This window comes from Aedes albopictus, chromosome 1 (genome assembly GCF_035046485.1).
Source record: "Aedes albopictus strain Foshan chromosome 1, AalbF5, whole genome shotgun sequence".
Classification (NCBI taxonomy): domain Eukaryota; kingdom Metazoa; phylum Arthropoda; class Insecta; order Diptera; family Culicidae; genus Aedes; species Aedes albopictus.
The window spans coordinates 47,009,858-47,032,352 of NC_085136.1; the positions used below are offsets into that span (position 1 = coordinate 47,009,858).

Below are 22,495 nucleotides of genomic sequence, written 5' to 3' on the forward strand. Positions count from 1 at the left end.
CCTTGACATTCGCTTCGGCTCCGGGCCCCCACAATCCTTAATTTGGGCCTGGATATGACATACTTGTCAATTGGGTTACGTACAAAAGGCTAAATTACGAAAGGCTGAAATAACAAAAGGCTAAAATTACAAAAGGCTGAATGCATCAAAAGGCTGAAATAATGGTTCGACTAGTTTTCAAACGCACCAGCCTAAATATTACCCTCAATACTAACAACTCAGAGAAACAGACGTATTACTTCAATTGGGAATAATTACATACATAAATTGATTTTACGATCTATTTGAAAATTTGCTTGTTGGTCGCATTGGTTTTGCTTGAGCTTGACGATTGACCGTCCCTTAGTTCATGGTTTGCCAAACTAAGTCGTTTTGGGGGAACATGCTTCTAGTTACTATGTTCTGAATCAGAAAGTTTTGCGACTGGTCAAAATGCTATGGATTATTGAACGCCTACTAAGACTGTGTTTTTCGAAAGAATAGCATATATTTCAAAGAAGGGAAAATCTCTGATGATATTGTGAGTAGCCGTTATGACAACAATCTTCAAAACAACATGACTCAAAAGAACAGCTAATGTCTAAAGAAGGAAAAATTAACGATATGAATATCATCAGTTCCTTCTTGTGTTCGTTGGTATGCACCACTAGCCTCTTCACTAAGCTTAGTTTCGACACTAATGCACATGCTGACAGTTACGTGTTCGATTCGCGATCAGACTAAGAACTTTTCATTATCAAAATTTTCTTGACTCCCTTTGCATTGAGTATCTTCGTACCTATCACCCAATATGCCAAAGCTGAGAAGCAGGCTTGATCTCAGTTCGAGCGTTACTCCGAGAAAAGGAAGAAGTGTTAAAACTTATATGTGCATTTTCGTATTTTCAGTCTTTTCAATGTTCAGCCTTTTATAATTTCAGCCTTATGTTACACTTTCATGATTTCAGCCTGTTGTGCATTCAGCCTTTTGAAATTCAGCCTTATGTTACCATCCCTGTCAATCAGATGTTGGTTCATTTCCATTCATTGACAGCTAAAGCTAGAAGTTATGATTTAAGCTGCGCTACAGTTTGTAGACCACAATTGCCATAAGCTGCCCATATGTGTGCCTTTTTTGTAGATGTAGTTGTGAACCTGTGAGGAAAACATTTGCACTCTTACTCGGACGTTTGTTTTATAATTATTTACCCGTTTTACCCAATTTGATTGGGTAATATTTGCATATGCAATTTGAATAGTCTATGAATTGGTGTGCATTTTTGTTTGAGGATAAATTCGCGCTAGTGTTTGTGTGTTGAAATGTCACTTATCTCTCTCTATACAGTATCGCCTACAAAAAGTGAAAATTTTCAAAGACATTGTTTCAGCAACACATTACATTGTTATACAGTCTAAACACTAACCTAAGAATGGCAAAAGAATATTGACTGATTTAAATAACAAAACTTTGAAAAAATAACGATGAACATGTGGATCTCAAAAAAACGTCCGCGCACCAGGCGCCGTTTTTTAAGGAAGTAATTTTTAGTCATATCAATTAAATTTTATTTTTAGAATAGTGAGTCAAGATCTTCGAGCGATTTTTGGTGATTCGGACAAAATCAAAATATCGTCTTATAAATTACGGGACAATTACTGAAATTTTAGGCTTGCGTTTAATTCAAATTTTTCGAAAAAAAATGTATGTGTGAATAACGGAGGCTTATAAACGTTCATTAGCAAAAATTTACTTTGAAAATTTTTGAAACAGGGTTAAGCTTTTTATGGACTTCTCCGAAATTTTTAAGAGTAGATATTTCTGCATGCGTTAAAAAGTTTCATTCTAGGTAGGTCTATGCCATATACGTCACACAATGAGTATTTTGACGCACATTTGAAAGATCCTGTCTGACAATCACCGCCTTATTGTAACTTTATCTGGAAATTCATTCAGCTCAATAAAAAATATTGCATAAAAATATCATAGAACGAAAAAATGGAGATGAACGGAGAAGAAATTATTCTCACGAAAAGTTTCATCAGCCTGAAACGTCATGAATCTCTTGTGAAACCGCTTGAAACGTTCATGAAACGCCTGTCGAAAACCCCTGATCATCCGAGAGCAGTGACCAAAATGTATTTTCAAAAACTGTAGACCCTGTAGAGGTGAATGAATTTGTAAAATTTAAAACCTCTTAAATAAATAATAAAATTCCCTAAAAACCTTTTGCAGCTATAAAACTGCTACAAATCCTTTGAACCTTCTTGAAATATCTCCAAAAACCCCCTGAAACCCCCTCGGATCACTGTAGCATACGTGAGACTCTCCCAAGCCCCCGAAAATGTCCCAATAACGTCTCTGACACCAAATGACACCAAACTCCCCAAACACCCCCTTGGACGTCATGTAACGTACCTGAGCCCCCAAAAATGCGCCTGTAACGCCTCTGAAACTCGATAAAAACCCTCTGATACATTCTAAAATACCACCGAAACCTCCTCGGACGCCTTGTAACGCACCAGAGACCCTCTGAAACCTCCAAAAACGCCCCTGTAACGCCACAGGAATCCCTTGAAATCCTCCGAAACTTCCTGCAATCCCTATGGAAAACCTCTGAAACACCCTCGAACTCCATGTAACACACTTGAGACCCTCGGAAACCCCCAAAATCATCTGAAATTTCCTTAAATGCATTTAAAAACTCCCTGAAACCCCCTTCGATCCGCTGTAACGCACTCGATACCCTCCGAAACCCCGAAAATGGACATGTAACGCCTCCGAAATCCGTTGAAAATCCTGAAATGTTTCCGGAAACCCCCTGAAATCTGTCAGGGGTTCCGTGAAGCATCTGGAACCCTGCAAAACATTCTTAAAACGCCCCTGGAGCTTCCTGCAACTCCTCAGAACGGGCTCTGTTCCGAAGCTCTGTTCTGAAAGCACATTGAAACCTCGCCTGACTCGTTTTAAGTTTTCTAGCCATTCGCTTTTCTTGAACTTCTCAGCAACTTTCAAATCCAGTTAGGTTAATAATCTATTTAACTTGTACCGACTTTTCGAATCCTCTAAGCAGAATACACTCTTCGAATGAGCGTAATAAGTTATTGTACCATTTAATTTCGCTCTTTTTTGCTCATTCTTTGACAGATACGCATATTTCGACATTCGACTACCACTTGTAATCTTCCTTAGTGCCAGTTATCCGCGTGTGAAATGTGAAAAGTGAAACGCGCAAAACCCTGCAAATTTCCGTCAGACAAACAGAGAACAAAAGCTTAGGGGGGGGGGGGGGTCTAAGATGGCAAAAAAAGTCTACGTAGTTTATGGACAGCATCTTGGACTGAACGCTGACTCCAGTCGTAATAGTAGTTCACGCAACAAGGTGCAGAATACAGATTTTTACAGCACGAGTAGTACATTTATCCAACGAGGCTTGCCGAGCCTCAGCCTGTCCAAAATACATGAATTACCCTAGTGTGCGTGTCAACAAAACGTCAAATCAAAATCCAACATGGCTGACAGTGTCGCGCGCGGTTCTACCAACAGGTGGCAGCTAGGGTGGCAGTTTTTGATGAATTTCCTCTAAGAGTTACGTCTGTTTGTCTGTGATATGGGTAAGCCTGGCTTACCGGTTAAGCCATGGTGAAGAAATTGGCCCTAAACAGATTAAACGTAAGCCAATGATGGCTTACGATTATCAGATTATTTGAAATGTTCCAAGAAAATGCGAATGAAATAATTAAAGATTGCCTTGGTAATCACGGCGTTTAATCAGGATAATTTTGAATCAACGGTTAAGGATGAGGTATATGGAGAATACAGCTCAAATTTTCTCGAGCACAAATCTAGAGAACTGTCAAACGTATCTGGCTGAAAATGTAACTTGATGCTTGCTTCCGCACAGTAAACATTTAGTTACGTTTTCAGGTTCAGTTACGTTTGATGGTTCTCTAGATTTGTGCTCGAGAAAATTTGAGCTGTGTTCTCCATATACCTTGTCCTTACCCAGTCAGCCAGCGATCGTATAAGAAGTTGAATAGGATGTTAAAGTGGAGGCGATATGCGTACATATTACATGCGCCTAAATGGAGGCATGCACGCATATGACCTCCACTTTATCATCTTATGCAACATCTTATACGATTACTGGTTGTCTGGGTAACGCTGTTAAGTGAATCTCCCTAATGTAACCGATTACACAAGTTTACAAAATAAAACGAAAGTCGTGAACTTTTGTCAACGGCCAAAATTTTTGAAGCACAATTTAGTGCTGATTTTGAAACCGACCTCCAAAAAATTTAAAGTAGAACAGTTTTTGAGTTTTAGCTGAATATCGAGTTTTGTAACTTTTCAAAATATGTAATTTACTAAAATACAAATATATTGCGTTTTGTTCCACCAATTTTAAATCTTTTTCCATTAATTGAAAGCTGAATACAATACCATTCGATCATCTGAATACAGGTTTTGCATCAGATTGATGAAATTCAAGATATTGGCGAGTTTTAGGGACGATCTTCTTAAATTTTAGCAAAATTCCCAAAATTTTTTGAAGAAATGTATTTTTTTCAATAACAAAAAAACAACCTAAAAATTCTTTCTCGACGTTTATTTGACATATCATATGTAGGCGAAATACAGTAAAAATTTCAGCTCAATCGGAACATTGATTACGGAGAATGAGATGTTTGAAGTGAGCGACTTTGCTTAAAAATAGAACAAAAATCGATTTCAAATCATCAACCTTGTATGGAAAGTCGAAAAAATTTCCGCTCTACTGTAATTTTTTTCCTTCGCGTTTTCGAACTCAGGACATGATTCTACACCAAAAATGATCATCAGCTTACCGAGTTCAAAAATGCTGTAAACTAGTGTTATGTTAAATAAAATATAGCTTTGGATATGATAAAGAACTTTGTCGAAGATCGTAAAGCGATTGTCACTAGTGTCGGATCGCTTCGAAGAAGTTATACCGTACAGATCGTCTGATGGTGCTTAACATTTAACATGTTATGATAACATCAATAATAAAATCTAAATTTTGGCCTGAGTTATCCAGCGTATGACTTTTTCATAAGCGATGAATCACTTTGTGGTCTTCGACAATTTTTTTTTCGACATATCCTAGGCTATACTTAAACCGAAGACGGCTAATAACATATTTGCTTGTACACGCACACAATCATGTTTTAAGGTGAATATACAACGAAGCCACACTTCGAATTTTCAAAAGCACAAATCTGAAGAACCGAGGGTTGGTTTGCGCTAAAAAGTTGATCGATTGCTCACCACCAGCGGGTCACCAATCGACCAACTTTTCAGCGCAATTCTTCTTTTGGTTCCTAAGATTTGTGCTCTTGAAAATTTGAGGTGTGGCTTAGTTATATATTCGCCTTAATGTTCCTGTGAATCGTTGGGGGCGTTTCAACCATGTCGCCTGCAACAGGGTGGGAGCTGTCTGTCTTGTTATTAGCCGTCTTCGGTTAAATGTTATTAGTTACATGGTTTTAGACAATTTTTTCTACTGATGATACTAAATCCCATACCAATTTCAATCGCAATGCGGAGCATGGGGACGCAACCATTCACACCCAAATTTTGCACAATGGCGCTGTCCATAAACTACGTAGACTTTTTTTCGGCCATCTCAGACCCCTCCCTCCCCCCTCGTAGACTTTTGTTCATACAAAATTTTCGAAATTTGTATGGAGCGTAGACTTTGGCCAGACCCCCCCGTCCCCCCCTTAGAGTCTACGTAGTTTATGGACAGACCCAATTATTCTGGAATCAGAAAGGAATCGAAAAAGCTTTGTTCCAAAAATCGACCTTGTTAACAGAACATTAGGCACTTAATTTGATATCCCAAGTGCATGCAGCACGTTTGCCCTAAATACTTAAATGAAAAACATATGGTCCGGCATGACTTAACACCGACCACTCTCGGTTAAAACGGCCTTAATCAGATTTATTAAGGGAATTTTTGATCCATGGCTGTTTCATCTCAGCTTCAAAAAGAATTAAAAGTAATCAGAATTCACACGGTCAACCCACACAATACACGTATCACATATCATAAATCAAACAAATTCGCTAATAAACGCCCACCCGTGGCCATAAGTCCCGACAGCCGGACCGGCCCAATTACGCTCAACTTACGATCCTAATTGTAATGTTTGTCATTCATTAAGCGCCCGCTCCCCAACCCACGAGCACAGGTCATTTGAGAAACCGAGGCTGGAAGACAAACGACTGTCAGTCTTGCAAAAGAGTTCGCATTGAAACCTGACACGATCCCCCTCTGCTGATGGATCTTAGTAGTAGCGATCAAGCGACAAACAAACGGTCTCGGAACCGTCTCGCTCGGCTGTCTTGGAAGGATTTTTTGTGTTTGTTTTGCTATTCAAATAAATTGCTTTTTATGAGAATGTGCAAGGGAATGTGCGCGAGCGAGCTCGTGCACCTTACCAGTTTGCTTCAGTTGACAAGTTTTTATTGTATACGTATTGTACAGACGTACGGTACTTTTGACCCTTTCAGGAAGATTTTAGATCATTTCGCTGCTCTAGGGTACTTCAACTAGATGCAAATGACCCACCCATCCTGAAAGGGTTAAATAGGCGCTATTTGGCGCTTGGTGCAGATTGTCGATAACGTGATGATGGATTGACGTGAAGAATTTCAATAAACTGTTCAGACATAAAATTCGGTCACCTAATGGAATCCGACGAATCAAAAAAGCAATGACGACAATGTGTGCCAATTTTACTGAAACCTTATCTCGTGAACCACAAAATTCAAAACCTCAAATTTCTAAACTAGTTTCTCCACACTCTGATCGGTGTGTGCACGCCCAGGACCTGTCACGAATGACGAAGATCTATCGGGTTAAAGTGATGGCCTCTGTCGGTTCTCACCAGATCCACTGGAAGGACCATTCTTGGCAACAAAAAACAAAACTGGTCCCAATCCAATGCAAAGCCATCTAAACCAACCGCAGGAGACTGCTTCGGAATGGATAATGGAATGAAAGTTTTTGGGGACCAGTTTTGCTTTATCGATGTCGAAGAGGAGACCTTTCGAAAACTCGCACCACAACATTTGTTGGTTAGCAGAAATTTAATTTGGCGTTCTGAACCGGCATCGCTCTTTTAATTTTCCGAATTCTGTCCCATGCCCAACCTGTTCCGAAACCGCGCGCAGAAGATGGCGAACGCCTCCTTTCGACTCAAGTTGGCACCGATAACCGCAATCGGGCCGGTCCGGCGATCCTATTCGTATGGAAATGAGTCTCGCCGGTTAACAATGTTGATGTTGATTCTTGAAGTTGGACCTCGTTCGGATCGGGATGGATGAGATCACGAGTGATGCGTTCGGTTGGTGTTGGTCAATGACGGCCATTTCTGCAGTTTTTTCAGGAGCTTCCCCCCAGAGAAATGGAAATCAGGAATCATAGGTAGAGTGTGGAAGTGACAAATTTCTCACCTTCTGGCGGTTGTGGTGGGAGGCGAACCGGTAGGTCGATCAACTTTCAGCAGATCGGGTTTCAGCAATCGACGACGCTCGAATGAATCTCATTTGAGAGAAATTGTCATAAAATTTAGCGTTTTATTGACTAAAGTGACGATCAGTCAAGTCAGAATTGGCCAGTTTGAGGCAGATGACGTTGAGATTGATATCAAGAACCTGCGGGAATGCCTATCCAAAGTTCAGAAAATTTCTAAGCAATTTTATGGGTCTAGCCCATGGGTAGCAACAAATTGCCTTTTAAAAATAACACTGACCGACAGTGGAAAATGTAGCAAAGTGAAATGATCAGAAAGGTGGTCGTAAACCCCATACTTTCTTACCTCGCTTATGCGAAACATTGCAATACATATAGTACTTTTTAATTCGTACCCTGCTTATTCCACATTCATCGAATTTAAAAATGTTCCAATGTGATATTGTATTTTTTACGAAGAATCAAACTTTCATTAAAATCGCCCGAAAATCGTACTGATCTTGATCTATCATTTCCAACTGCTTTCCTCTTCCATACTTGATGCACAGGCAAAAACAGCTGGTTTTGTTATGCCATTAAGCAGTAGCATGGGACACAAAAACACATTTCGTTCCTGTATACTTTTGTTGGTGGCAGTAGCTCCTCTCTGGAGCCACCAAATGATGTTGATGGCATAATCTCCCAATTGGCAGCACGATTGATGTGCAAAGGGATACGGTATTACATTCATGGGCGTAGCCAGAGGGGGCAGGGAGGCCGTGACACCACCACCCCCTGGCCACCAGATATATTTTTTTTATTTCGAGTCAACTCAAAGATCATCAATAATTAAGAGCTCCAGAAAAATTATTCCAAGAAATAAACTACGTTAATAATTAAGGAGAAAAAACCTTTTATCCAAAATTATCAAACCTGTTTTGCTCGAAAACCACAAAAAAAATCACCAAGTATTTCTTCAAGAGAACCACCAAATAACAAGCTTGAGTGGCTTCATTTTGAATGTTTATTCACGAAATACAAAAACATCATGCCAAATTTTCCAGATGTGCCGGAACCGGTCCCGGTAAAGAAAAAAAGACTTTGAAGCCTAAGGGCAGCTATGGAGTTAGTAGCACATAATTCATGAATTTCCACTAGAAATCAATTCAGGTATTTCTTCAGGAACTTTTCCAGGGATTCTTTCAGAAATTTCCCAAGGGAATTCTCAAGGAATTTCTCTTTCGTGAATTCTTCCATGGGCAGGGTTCCAATAGTGATTGTGTCAGGGTTTCTCCCAAGAAATGCTTCAGAAATTCCTCCCACGATTTCTTCAGATATTTTTACAGATAGTTCAGCAAGGACAAATTGACGAATTCCTCCAGGATTTATTCCATAGCTTCCTTTAGTGACTCTATCATGGATTGCTCCAAAGGTTTTTTCAAGAATTCCTCTAGGGGTTTCACGAGACATTCCTCCGGGAATTTCTCCTGGAATATATATGGTGGTCCCAACAGTGCTTTTTTTTTTGAGGATTCCTTCAGGAATTTCTCCAATGATTCCCAAAGGAATGTCAACAGAGATCCTTTTAGGTATTTCTGCAAATTTTTTTTCGGGGATTTCTCCAAATATTTCTTCAAGAATTCCAGTAGAGATTGCTCCTACAATTCAATTTTGAATAATTCGAAACATTTCAGCAGGAATATCTTCCAGAAACCCTTTCAGAAAATTTAACCAGAAATTGTTTAAAAATTAATCCAGGAATTCCTTTAAACATTGGACAAAACATTCTTTTGGGAGTCCATCCAATGATTCCAACAATAATTCGTCCAGAACTTATTGCAGACATGGATTCCTTAATATATTTTTCCTACAGAAATTCTCCCAAGAATTTGTAAAAAAGCTTTCCTGGGATTCCTAAGGAATTTTTATAGGATTGCTTCCGGGATTCCTCATGGAATTTCTTCAGAAATTCCCTCAAATTTTCCTCCAAGACTTCTTCCAGGGATTTACCTGAGAATTTCTTCTATGTTTCTTTCAGGAACAACTCCAGGAATTTTTTAAAAATTCCTCTAAGGGTTGCCCCCGGAACTCATTTTAGAATTCTATCAGGAACTCGTCCTTCTCTCCTCTTCTTGGCGTAGCGTCCTCACTGGTTCAAAGCCTGCTTCTCAGCTTCTATGAGCACTTCCACAATTATTTACTGAGAGCTTCCTCTGCCAATGATCATTTTGCATGTGCATATCGTGTGGCAGGCACGAAGATACTCTATGCCCAAGGAAGTCAAGGAAATTTCCTTTACGAAAAGATCCTGGACCAACCGGGAATCGAACCCGTCACCCTCAGCATGGTCATGCTGAATACCCGTGCGTTTACCGCCTCGACTATATGGGCCCAGGAACTCCTCTTGGAATTATTTCAAGAACTCCTCCAGGAATTAATCCAGTACTTCCTCCAGGGACTGTTTCGAGATTCCTTTAGGAATGTCTCTTGGAATTGCTTCCAGGATTCCTCCTGAGGTTTCTTTAGGAACTCCTGCAGGGATTTCTTCAGGAACTGCTATAGGGATTCCTCAAGGAGTTCCTCCACGAACTTTTCTTAGGATTCCTTATGGATTTCTCCAAGAATTTCATCCACGATTTCTTTAAGAGTTCTTCCTGTGATTCCTTCAGGAATTCCTCAAATGATTCCTCCACGAATTTCTTCAGGGATTCCTCAAGGAAATATCCCAGGGATTCCTCTGGGAGTTGCTACAGGGATTTCTCTAAAAAATTCTCCAGGGATTCCTATAGAAATGTCTCTAGAGAATCCTTTAGAAATTCCTCCAGAAATTCATTCCAGAATTCTTCTCGAGATTCCTACAGGAGCTTCTCTAGAGATTCCTCCGGGAATCCCAACAGGCACTCCTCCAGAAGGGATACTCCTCCAGAAGTTCTTCCAGGAAATCCTCCAGGGATTCCTTCAAGAATTTCTCCACGGCTTCACTCGGAAATTCTTGCTGTGATTCTTTCTGGAACAACTTATTTTAAAAATTCCTCCAAAGGTTCCCCCAGGAACTCTTCGTAGGATTCCTTCAAGAGTTCCTTCTTGTATTCTTTAAGGAACTCCTCCAGGAAATAATTCAGTACTTCCTTCAAGAATTTCAGGGACTCCTCCAGCAAATCCCTCCAGGAAATCTCCAGGAGTTGTTCCAGGAGTTTCTCCTAGGATTGATTCAGGAATGCTTCCTGAGATTCCTCCAGGAGTTCATGCAGGTAAACCTCCAAGATTTCATCCAGAAGGTTCTTCAGAAGATCTTCTCGAGGAATTCCTCCAGAAATTACCCCATGAATTTCTTCAGGGATTCCTCCAGGAAGAGAATCTAGGAGTACCTTTCTAAATTCTGTCAGAAATTCATACAGGGGTTCCATCAGAAATTCTTCCAGGATTTTCTCTAGGAATACCTTCTGGAATTTTTCCAGGGATTTCTCCAGGAATTCTACCAGATTTTTCTCCAGGATTTGCTGCAACAATTCTTCCAGGAATTCTACCAGGATTTTTCCAGGAGTTTCTCCAAAGATTCCCTCAGGGATTACTTCAGATTTTTCTTCGAGAATTTCTCCAGGAATTTCTCAAGAGATTTTTTTAGAAATTGCTCTCAGAGTTCCTCTAGAGATTCCTCCAGAAATTCATATAGTAATTGTTTCAAGAATTCCTCTAGAGATTCCTCCAGGAATTCCTTCAGGGATTCCTCTTGCAATTTCTACAGGAATACCTCCAGGCATTCCTCTAGGATTTATCAAGGAATTTCTCCAAGAATCCCTCCATGAGTTTCTTCAGGAATTGATCCATGAATTTTTCCTGGACATCCCTCAGAATTTATGTAATCAATTTCTCCAGGAAAATTTCAAGGATTTTATCCAGGAAATCCTGTAGAGTTTCCTTCAGAAATTCTTCCAGGAAATTCTTGAGGAATACTTTCAGGAATTTTTCAGGGATTCCTCCAGGCATTTCTCCAGAAATTTATCCAGCGATTTCTTCAAGAATTGCTTCAGGGATTCCTCCAGAGATTTCTCCACGAATTTCTCCAAGGATTCCGCCAGCAAATCCTCCAGAAATTCATTCAAGAAATCATTCAGAAATTCCTCCAACGGTCCTCCCAGGAAATCCTCTGCGGATTACTTTAGAAACTCTTCCAGGAAATACCTTCTCGAATTTTTTGGGCATTCTTCCAGATATTCCTCTAGGAATATTTCAGGGATTCCTCTGGGGATTTCTCGGCAAATTTCTCCAAGGATTCTCCCAGGGGTTCCTTCAGGAATTCTTTCGAGAATTTCTCCAGGAAGCCTTTCAGAAATTCCTCTAGAAATTGCCCCACGAATTTCTCAACGGATTTCTTAGAAATAGAAAAATAACAGAAATAGAGATCTCCCAGCATTCCTCTAGAGATTCCTTCAGAAATTCATCCAGTAATTCTTTCAAGAATTTCTCCAGAGATTCCTCCAGGAATTTCTTCAGGGATTCCTCCAGCAACTCCCACAGAAATACCGCTAGGAAATCCTCCAGGGTTTTATCTAGGAATTTCTTCAGAAACTCCTCTAGGAATTCCTCCAGGTTTTTTTTTCCAGAAATTGCCCCTGGACATCCTTTTTGTCAGCAATTCTCCCAGGAAATCCTCTACGGATTTCTTTAGAGATTCTTCAGTAATTTTTCAGGGATGCCTCCAGGTATTCTTCCAAATAGTCCTCCAGGTCCTCCAAATAGTGCTTCAGGGATTCCTCCAGGGATTTCTCCACGAATTTCTCCAGTGATTTTTTTAGAGTTTTTTCCAGAAATTCCTACAAGGATTCTTCCAAGAAATTCTCCTGGAACTCTCCAGAATTCATCCAGGAATTTCTCCAGAAATTCCTGCTGGGTCTCATCCAAGAATTGTTCCAGGACTTCCTCCAGAGATTACACCAAGAATTTTTTCAGAAGTTCCTCCAGCCATTCCTCCAGGATTCTCTCTAGAGATTTTCCAGGAATTGGTTCAGCGATACCTCCACGGGTTCCTCCGAGAATTCCTCCAAGGATTTCAGAAAATTTCTCTATGGTTTGCTCTAGGAATTCCTCAAGAGATTACTTCAGAAGTTTTTCTAAGGATTTCTTCCAGAATTGCTCCAGGAATGTCTCCAGAAATTTATCTAGGATTTCTTCTAGGAAATTCTTAAGGATTTTTTTTCATAAATTTCCCTAGGGATTCCTCCCAGAGTTTATTCAGGAAGTCCATAAGATATACTTTCAGAAATTCCTCCAGGAGTTGCTCCGGGAACTCTTCCATTGATTCCTGAGGTGATTCCTTCAGAAATTCCTCTCAGTTTCTCTTCAAAATTTCATTCAGAAATTCCTTCAGAAATTTCAGAAATCCTTCAATCATCTTATCCAGGGATGTACCCAAGAATTTCTCCAGGATATCCTGATGATTTTTTTTGAAAAACTTCAAGAAATTTTTGAAGGAATTCCTCCAGCGAAACGTAGAAAGATAATTTAAAAAGGATGCATACAGGAATCATGAAATTATTCAGGGATTCTTGCAGAAATTCCTCCAGTAGTTTCTTCAGAAGTTTACTCAGGGATTCCGTTAGGAATTCTTACAATAGGCGGAACAATAAGTCCTTCAAGGAAGACTCTTTCGGAATTCTTCCAGGGATTCTTTCCGGAATTTCTCTAGGGAATGCACAAGGAATTCCTTCTTAAATTCCTCCAGACATTTCTTTTTGAATAAATTCCAGGATTTCTTCAAAAAATCCGTTAGTTTAGAGTTCTCCGGAAATACCTGCAGGAAATTCTTCAAGAATTTCTCCAGGCATTTCCTTCAGGATTTCTCACAGGAATAACTCAAGGGTTTCTTCCAGTGATAATTTCATGGCTTTCACGAGAACACCTTTAAAAAATCTTCCAATAATCCTTCCGGGAATACGTTAATTAACATATCTGTAGGGGCATTTCTTTAGGGAGTTTCCGGCAAGGATATCTCCGGAACATTTCAACGGAAGGTATATTCTAATATAAATAGAGATCCAGAATACTCCATGATTGCTAATAAGCATAGACAAACTGAATGATTAATTACTGAAACAACTTCAGTTCTTCGGACGGGACATTATGTTCTACTGGAAACAAAATTTGAATGAAATCATGAAGAAAATTCTGGGTTAGTCCCAAAAAAAGAGTTCAGCTATAATTTCTTACGAATGTTTTGTGGATATTAGCAAAAAAAACCTGAGCTCCACTAGAAATAATGCACGAGTAAATAAAAATCCTAAATCTTCCAAATTGGCCAGCGCTACCAGCACCACGTGGATTTGTGTAGAACAGGCGAGCTTTTCTCAACGTATTGTACAACAGCGTGGCTGCTGAAGGATAAATAATGCTTTTAGAACTTACTGTTATTATATTCAATTTCATCGTGTTGCGTTTAGTTATAAAAGCTAGTAGGTACGAATTTGCTAAGGGTGTTTGCCCCGCTGGCCGAAAAGCTGGCTACGCCCTTGACTACATTCCGTGTATGCCAACCAACATACTAGATGGAACGTGTTACTTTCGAATACCGTTAATACTCACTCAGGTTAGGAGATTTGAGTAGTTACAATCGTGTGTTATTGCATTTAGGCTTTTCTAGAATCCTGTATAGGTCTCTGAAGTAGTTTATTACGTCGTCTTGGACAACAGCTGGATCTGTTTTCATATTCTGTTTACAAGCTGCAATACTGATATTGATTCCCTCAAGTTTTCTTTTTATGTCGAACATCTGGGTATACTTCCGTTGAAAAATCAACATTTGGGCCTTGATTTTGTTGATCTCAATTACAGTCGCCGGTTCGCCATAATAATTGTTGTAAGCAGCACGAAACCCGGAAATGAAAATCCTGTTCAATGAAGTAGATTGAACATGGTCGAAGTTGCTGCATCCTCCTCTAATCTATTCGTCAACAAATGGATAAGAGCAGGATACAGCAACATCAATCCTAGGTTAGGATGTGACACCTGCAACTCCTCTGTCTAATTTCATAGCTTGCTGTCTTGTTTTCCCAAGTTGCTAAGATTATTGATCTCCAAATTGGTCTCTTTTGGGCTGACTAGTTGTTTTATCATGTCCTAGCTTCGACCATGTACGACCTATTTCATAGGATAGGACTACATTCAATTCTGTTTCTACGCGATGGATGCGTAACTTCGAGAAAATCACGCAACAAGTCGTGCAAAATAAAATCGCGTAAAAAAAGTCCTGTAAAAACAGGATTGAGTGTATAGAGTATCCTGAAGATGCAAAACAAGATTTCCGCTAGAATTATCACCAAGGATTATTTACCTACGATAAGTACTAAGCGATGAACAACATGAAAGAAGAACATGAGGAAAATGTGATTGCTCAGGCGCGAGGGAGTACGGAACAGAATGATATGCGGAGATTTTACGAAACAGTCAATGGCGTGCGGAGAAAAACAGCGCCGTCTCCCGTCGTGTGCAACGACCGTAATGGAAACTTGCTGACAGACAAAACAATGGTGGCTGCCAGGCGGAGAGAGCACTTCGAGGTATTGTTGAATGATGAGTATGGAAGAGCAGCAGACAGAATTCGAATCGACGACGATGGACTAAATAGCTGTGAGACCTCCAACGCTTGACGATGAGGTCAAGACAGCCATTTAGAGGACTGAAGAACAACAAGGCTGCAAGGAAGGAAGAAGCTTAAATGGACTGGAGCAGCTCTTTCGAACTTACTGTTAAACTTAGCACTGGAAGGAGCGATAAGGAGTGCTGGCGTGCAAAGGAGCGGAACCATTGTCATACGGTCGCATATGCTCCTGGGCTTCACGGACGATATCAACATCATCGGGATCGACCGTCGGGCCGTGGAAGAGGCGTTCATACCAGACTGGGGGACTGGGAGACTGCGAGGATTGGACTAATGATTAACAGCACAAAGACTAAGTACATGATTTCTGGTGGTCTACGTCGGTCCGGTCGTGGTAGTGGTGGCGAAGTGGTGCTAGATGGTGAAAAGTTTGATGTTGTGGACGAATTTGTTTATCTTGGTACTCTATTGACGTGCGATAATGATGTTATCCGCGAGGTGAGAAGACGGATTGCGGCTGCAAATCAGGCCTTTCTCGGTCTACGAAACCAGCTGAAGTCCCGTAGGCTGCAAACGAAGACTTGGTTTGGACAAGGCTCCGATTCTTCTGGTTGCTTTATACGGTCATGAAACGTGGACGATGAAAGAAGTTGATCGGAGAGCCTATGGAGTCTTCGAACGTACAGTGCTGTGAACAATACTCTGAAGTAAACTGGAGGATGGCATTTGAGGCGTCACATGAACTACGAATTGTATCAAGTATTCAAAGGGATGGATATAGCGAAGTGAATAAACTTTGGAATTTTCGGCTCTCAGTCTAATAAATTGCGTTGATTAATCTTCTATCATCGCCGACGTTTCGGTCCGGCTATTGGACCATCTTCAGGGCTCGAAGTGAATAAAATACGGCAGACTGCGGTGGGCTGGGCATGTAGCTCGTATTCCGGAGGAACGACAAGCCAAAATCATATTCAGCAGAGAGTCAGGAAGGGGTCGTCAGCTTCGTGGAAGGCCATGCACACGTTGGTTTTTTGCAGTTAAGGAGGATCTAAGGACTCTAAATGTTCGACTGGAAGGGATTGGCCCAGGACCGAGACCAGTGCAGGCGGATACTTCATCCGGCGTAAATTCACCGCTACGAGTTGTAGCCCATCAAGTATCAAGTAAGTATGTACTACTTACATCCAGTTGACTACTGGTGAAAGCCCAAGCATAGCTTACAGGTAAGTGGTCTGCAACTGCAACATAATAGAAACTATCGCTGAGCGAAAAGAGCAAAACCTGACGACACGCGCACCGTTTTATGCTCGTCGTGACGCGATGACGTTAGCTTCCCGCATCTATTCGGCGTAATTGCGTGAATGAATGCACCCGTTGGACACCCGCACACGTTTATCAATTTGATTAAGTCGTCACGCTACGCCGCCGGTAGTGGACACAATCATTTCGGCTTATAGTTTGGAATCTTCCTGTGCCCCACCGGTTTCGCTTTCAGCAATGTGACATTGTGCTACTGCTGCTGTTGCAGCCGATTAGTCATTCATATTTGATGGTGATGTACGGACGGAGTGTTTGACAATGATGCATTTAAATTATGGTTTCGACACGTGATAGCACGACCCCGGTTGAATTCGGTGACGGAGGGGTTTTCTAGAGAGGAGATTCCCTCGAAGCATGAAAATTATAGCAATGAACCCGCCGCCGCAAGGTGTGATTCACGTGATTTTACGGGTATAACAGTGGTTTGAAAGAAGGTTATTTGTAGCACGATTTTTTTGTTCTTCGAAATCAAGTGGTCGGCCGTTAAGTGGCCCCAATTGAGGGCGGTCAATTTCAAGAGGGTCTTAATTATAATTTTAGGTTGAGCTTACTCACGATGAAATTTCGGTCACAACGCAAACAAAACTTATGCTCCTTTTATAACTAAACGGCACCTTTCCGATATTATTGAAGTCATGATCTATCCTAGCTAATCTTGACTCTGATCACTAACTTGTGATACTCATGACTGTTCCAGCCCAGAGTATCACAACCTTGCAAGAATCTTACTTTCGTATGGGGATTTTCTGTCCAACTAACTTTGTGAGCCCGGTGTTTGCTACTTTCAGTAAAAGTGAAATGGCAAACTCGCGTGTCATGCCTCGAGCAAGTGTGCATGTCAACAACGCAATTGTTGCTGCACTCATCTCTGAACTACCTACCAGAGAAGTATGTGCTGTTATCGATGACGTTTCTGTTGGGAATTTAAGAACGAACTTTGTTTGCCAAATGGCGACTTCACTTCCTCTGACGAGGATGTTTTGTAATGTTTATTCAGTACCCCGGATGTGTGTATATTCTTAACATGATGTCTTTCTTGTTGTTATGATTCTCCGGCTTCGGCTGGGAGTCCATAACTTTAGAGTCGATTGAGTGGACACTAAACAACTTTGCTCATTTGGAATCTCCTGGAGCAGATGGGATATATCCTATTTTGCATCAAAAGAGACTTGATTATTACAAACATGTTTTAAATATTACTGTAAAGCTTATTGCAAAAGTGGGTCGTGTCTCGTATGAAGAAGCGAAGAGTTTCAGGCCAATCAACTTGACCTCTTTTCTTCTAAAATGCTTAAAAGGCATTGTCGATCATCACATCCGTGATGTTCATCTGGCCAACTTGCCTCTTCATGTGAACCAACATGCCCATCATTCTAGTAAGTCTACTGTGACTCTTTTACACAAAGTTGTTTATGGTAACGAAAAAGCATACATTAAAAAAAACTTGTTTGGGTGTTTCCTCAGATACCGAGGGTGCTTTTGACAACGTGCTTTTCGATATTATGAGGATTCTTCAAATCCTCAAAAACCGACAACTTTTCTTGACATTGGGTCAAGTAGAGATTAGTGAATTGAGTGTTTATGGATGCTCGTGCATTCGGGGGGCTCTAGAATGGCGGTTTCCCTACTTATAGTTTTGCCGATGGTAACGTAATCAATAGTTACTAACACGTTTAGGTATTTTAAAGAAATATTATTGAATCATGAAGAATCCTGGTGCAATTATGAGGTAACATCCCAAGTAACAGTGATAGCTGAACAACAGCTTATTCAGCCATTTTTTTTATCAAGCTTGAGATTGATTCATTCAGCCTTTGTACAGCAATAATATAATGTTTGTTGGGATAATATGTTGGATGGTAGCTGTTGTTAAAGTGTCTTTTATATTGCTGGATCAAAAACGAACACTGCTTCCTGTTTAAGTCCAATCATTACAAGTATTATCAAACATATCCATTATGTTGCAGTTCCCCACCGCAGAGGGGACCGCATCATTAACACCTATACCAAAATCACAACTCTCGTTCCCGCGATAAAAATTGACATTTTAATGACAAGTCAACTATCAACACGCCAATTACTTACCCGGTGCGAATTAAGTGATTTTTCTCCGCTCGTTTCCGTTGCTGGCTGCTCGCGTCTCCTTTCCCTTTCCGCTGACGACGCCGACGATGGTGATGATGCGATGTCTTGAATGTTGTTTCACTTTTGCTACTTCTTTAATTGTTGCTTGTAATGTCACCACACTGCATGCACTCTGGTCGGCCAGTCGCTGATTCACAATCTTCGGGGCCGAAAACGAAAGAAAAAAAGTATAAACAAATTACAACGGCTACCAACATATGTAGGTACGTATGGTATAAGGTATTGCCTGCAAGCAAACACAGCTTGATTTCGACACGTTTTATTTTATTAACAGAGACAACAGTATTTTCCCTGCCCGGTGTGCTGCACGATTGCAGGAATCTTCTGTTTTGGGAGCGAAATCAACCACGGCCTAGCTGCGGCGAGTACCGGCATTCACAGTATCAATCAAAATATTAGTAACAAATTCTAATATCCATAGGATCTATGCTATATTACATCATCGAACACACAAATGGTCGAAAGAATAAACGGTTAAAGTTAAAAGTTCTACCTTTCGACAATTTTTCTTTATAACTTTTTTGTTTGTGCTAAAGATTAAAATTTAGAAAAAAAAAGTTAAAATTTCGAAAAAAGAACTCAATTGTATTTGAAAACAAATCTTAGATAACAGAAACCAGTAAATAAACGAAAAGAGGAATGGTCCAAAAGCAAAACGTCAGAAGTAACAGTGACAAGGACAAAGTGTGAGAATTCGTACCATTGATTGTCATCTTTCGACCTATTTTCCATTCGACGTATTGACCTTTGACGTATGATCTCTAAACCGTACATAAAACTCTAAAGTGTATCATTATTTTTATGAAAACACGCTATTGTTGGCAAATACTGCAAGTATCTACTCTATGCCAATAGAGCTAGTCGGAATTGAAACACGAAATTGAAGTTCAACTGGAATAGCAGAAACGGACAACAAAAGGTGCATCCATTATTGGACGTCTTAATTTTTTTTTTTTTTGGGTAATGTATGTATTAAGCCGAAACTTTCGTGACGTTTGACTGCCCGGCGGTGGAGACCTCAGTAAATACCTACATAAATATATCAACAATCACACGTAGTCCGCGGCGTGCAGTCGCGTAGCCTTTCGCGTCACATTTATCATTCTACGCGCGTGTCGGCGCGTCCAACCCAGCGCAGCCCAGTACAGTTGAAGTTCACCCAAAGCTCATATGGGAGGCAGGCGGCCGGCGAGGACCATACGGTCGGTGGTGGTTCGATAGCTCCCTTCATCAGGTAACACCTACGCTAGCGGCGACAATCTGACCGGACGAACACTAGTCGTCGACTGACTGGGCGGGATGGTGACAGTCTCGTGTATTGCACGTTTGGTCATCCGAATTGGAAAAGGGAGACCTTGGAGACAGGTGGTCAAAATATTATAGATTTTTGCTTATTGTTCTTTACGATCAGTTGGTAGAAACTTACCCTTTCTGAAATCATCGTTTCACCTTCCTAATGTACAGGGGATACTCAAAATAACTGGGAAAGGTAAAATTTTCACTTTTCAAAAAATGTTCAACTAGCTGTAAATTTTCGAAAATTACATCAAATATTCTTAAATTTTTACTGTAAGTTCATCAACTAGTTGTGTATCAGTGGTTTAATTTTGGGAATGATCGGGCTATTCTACACGAAGTAAGAAAGATTCTAGAAAAAGGTATAACTAACCGATAGCCAACTTTGAGCTGTTATATCTCCGGATTCAATGAACCGAATGCAATGAAATTTTGATCATTTGTCCCAGTTATTTTGAGTATCCCCTGTAGGTATCTCGTAAGAAACAACTCGTTGACGTAGTGACCCTAATACTTGGATTCATATGTTTCGTCACAAAGTCTACCGCGCGTTTACATTTTTTTTAAATGTCTTATTATGTAATTCTTCACATTAAGTTACGCGTTTACAATTGTTTCAGCGATATCGCGTTATCAATGAGGCCATGAAATGATTACTTTTTCCGAAAACACAGCATCGCTAAAAGCGAAGACCACTTTATCAAGAAGACTTGCAGCACTTCCGAAGATCGGGAGTCACTGTTACCAGCGCCATCACGGATAAAGGTGGAACTTTTTATGATAGTGTGTGTAAATCTTCATACTCGCACCAATACACTCTTACACTTTTATACAAAGGTACCACCTTAACTCAACAGGCGGCAGTGCCGTCGGTGACGCTTGCCATTAGTATGCTGCCTATAACCGCATAATTGTAACATTTGCATATTTTGCTGTTATTGACTTAATATCGGGGATCATCATCAAATTACAAGTACTTTCGACTACCTGAATAAAATTTTCTAGTTTGTTCTAGGATTTGTGAAATAAACACCAAGTCGTTTTGTCTCATTAACCATCATTAACCGATGTGACCGCATAACAGTCACATTTGGAAAATAGACTGGTTTAAATGCGTGTCATCAATCATACTTAAGTCCGATTTATTTTCTGACAATAGGTTCAGCATCCAAGAAGTGCTGTAGAAGATCGTATTGCTAAACAATTGATTACGAATTAATAAAAAATGTTTACAATTTCGGTTCATTCCCATACTATTAAAATTTGAAGCTTTGGGTCCCATTTTCTCCAATGCCTACTTCTGTCGAATGTTACTGTTATGCGGTTATGGGCAGTATGGGTAAATAACAAAGTTGCATGTCTTCTTGAAAAACTAAAAGTCAAACCAACGAACGTCCAGTATTTCTCGCCTTTGCAGCTCCCTCACTACTTCGATATGCGTGTACGACCCCTACTCTATTCGGCAAAGTTTTAGACAAAACCACAAGGCAAAAATCGTCCATACATCGTTTCATTTTTTTTTTTATCTTTATTATCGAGACTTTCAGCCCGAGGTTGGTTCGTCTCCGCTACATCGTTTCTTGATTGTACGCTTCTGAGCTGAGAAAATAGCAAGTGAGTGTAACTCTTTGCAAGTGAGTGTTCCCATCCTTGCTAGGGGGTTCTAGTTTGCATTGTATGTAAAATAAATACCGGACGATCCTCAATTTCTTAGCAAAATCATATTGGAAAGAACAATAGATATTGGACAACACACATAAAACCCAGTACCCTAGTGAATGATTTTCAGTTCGACGGAAAGTTTCCCCCGACTGGAACGTGAATGGAAGATGGTTCATTCGATTTGCTAATTTTTGGAACCTATGAATGTGAAATGTTTGAAATGTCGAATGAACTACAGTAGTATTTTGAGAACTGAAAGTGCTGCCTACAAGATACTCTCTCAAAGTTTATGCCGCCGTCTATCACCGATTGCAAGAGAGTTCGTGGGGCAATATCAGGCTGAATTCATGGATTAACGCGCTACAATGGATCAGATGTTCGCCATCCGGCAGGTGTTGCAGAAATGTCGCGAATACAACGTGCCCACACATCACTTGTTCATCGATTTTAAATCGGCGTATGATACAATCGATCGAGACCAGGAGAGGATGAGAGGATGTAATATGTAATAAGGAGAACAAGGATAATCACGAGTTGAACAATTTTCACGAAGTCCGTTCAGCTGCTTGGTTTCGCTGATGATATACATATTACAGCTCGCAAGTTTGAGACGATGGTGAAAACGTACATCCGACTAAAGAATGAAGCCAGGTGAAACAGATCAGTCATTAATGTGTCGAAGACAAAGTATATGATGGCAAAGGGCTCCAGGGAAGAATCACTGCACCCAACAACCATCCCCTTCCCGAATTTCTAACGACGGTAATGAAATCGAGACGGTTGAAGAATTCGTGTATTTGGGCTCACTGGTTACCGCCGGCAACGACACCAGCAGAAAAATTCAGAGGCGTATTTTGGCAGGAAATTGAGCTTACTTTGGATTCCACAGAACTCTACGATCGAACAAAGTTCACCGTCACACGAAGTCAACTATCTACAAAACGCTGATTAGACCGATTGCCCTCTATGGGCTCGAAGCATGGACTCTACGTGCAGCGGACCAACGCGCCCTTGGAGTTTTC

At 40.5% G+C, this 22,495-nt stretch overlaps 1 protein-coding gene across 1 annotated transcript in view; it reads right to left on the reverse strand.

Annotated features, from left to right (window-relative positions):
- LOC115255700 (uncharacterized) overlaps positions 1-22,495 on the reverse strand; it is a 233,690-nt gene that overhangs the window by 171,442 nt on the left and 39,753 nt on the right. Inside the window, exon 2 of the mRNA XM_062844459.1 lies at positions 18,456-18,654. The gene's annotated coding sequence lies outside the window, so the exon portion shown is untranslated. The remainder of the gene's footprint in view (positions 1-18,455; positions 18,655-22,495) is intronic.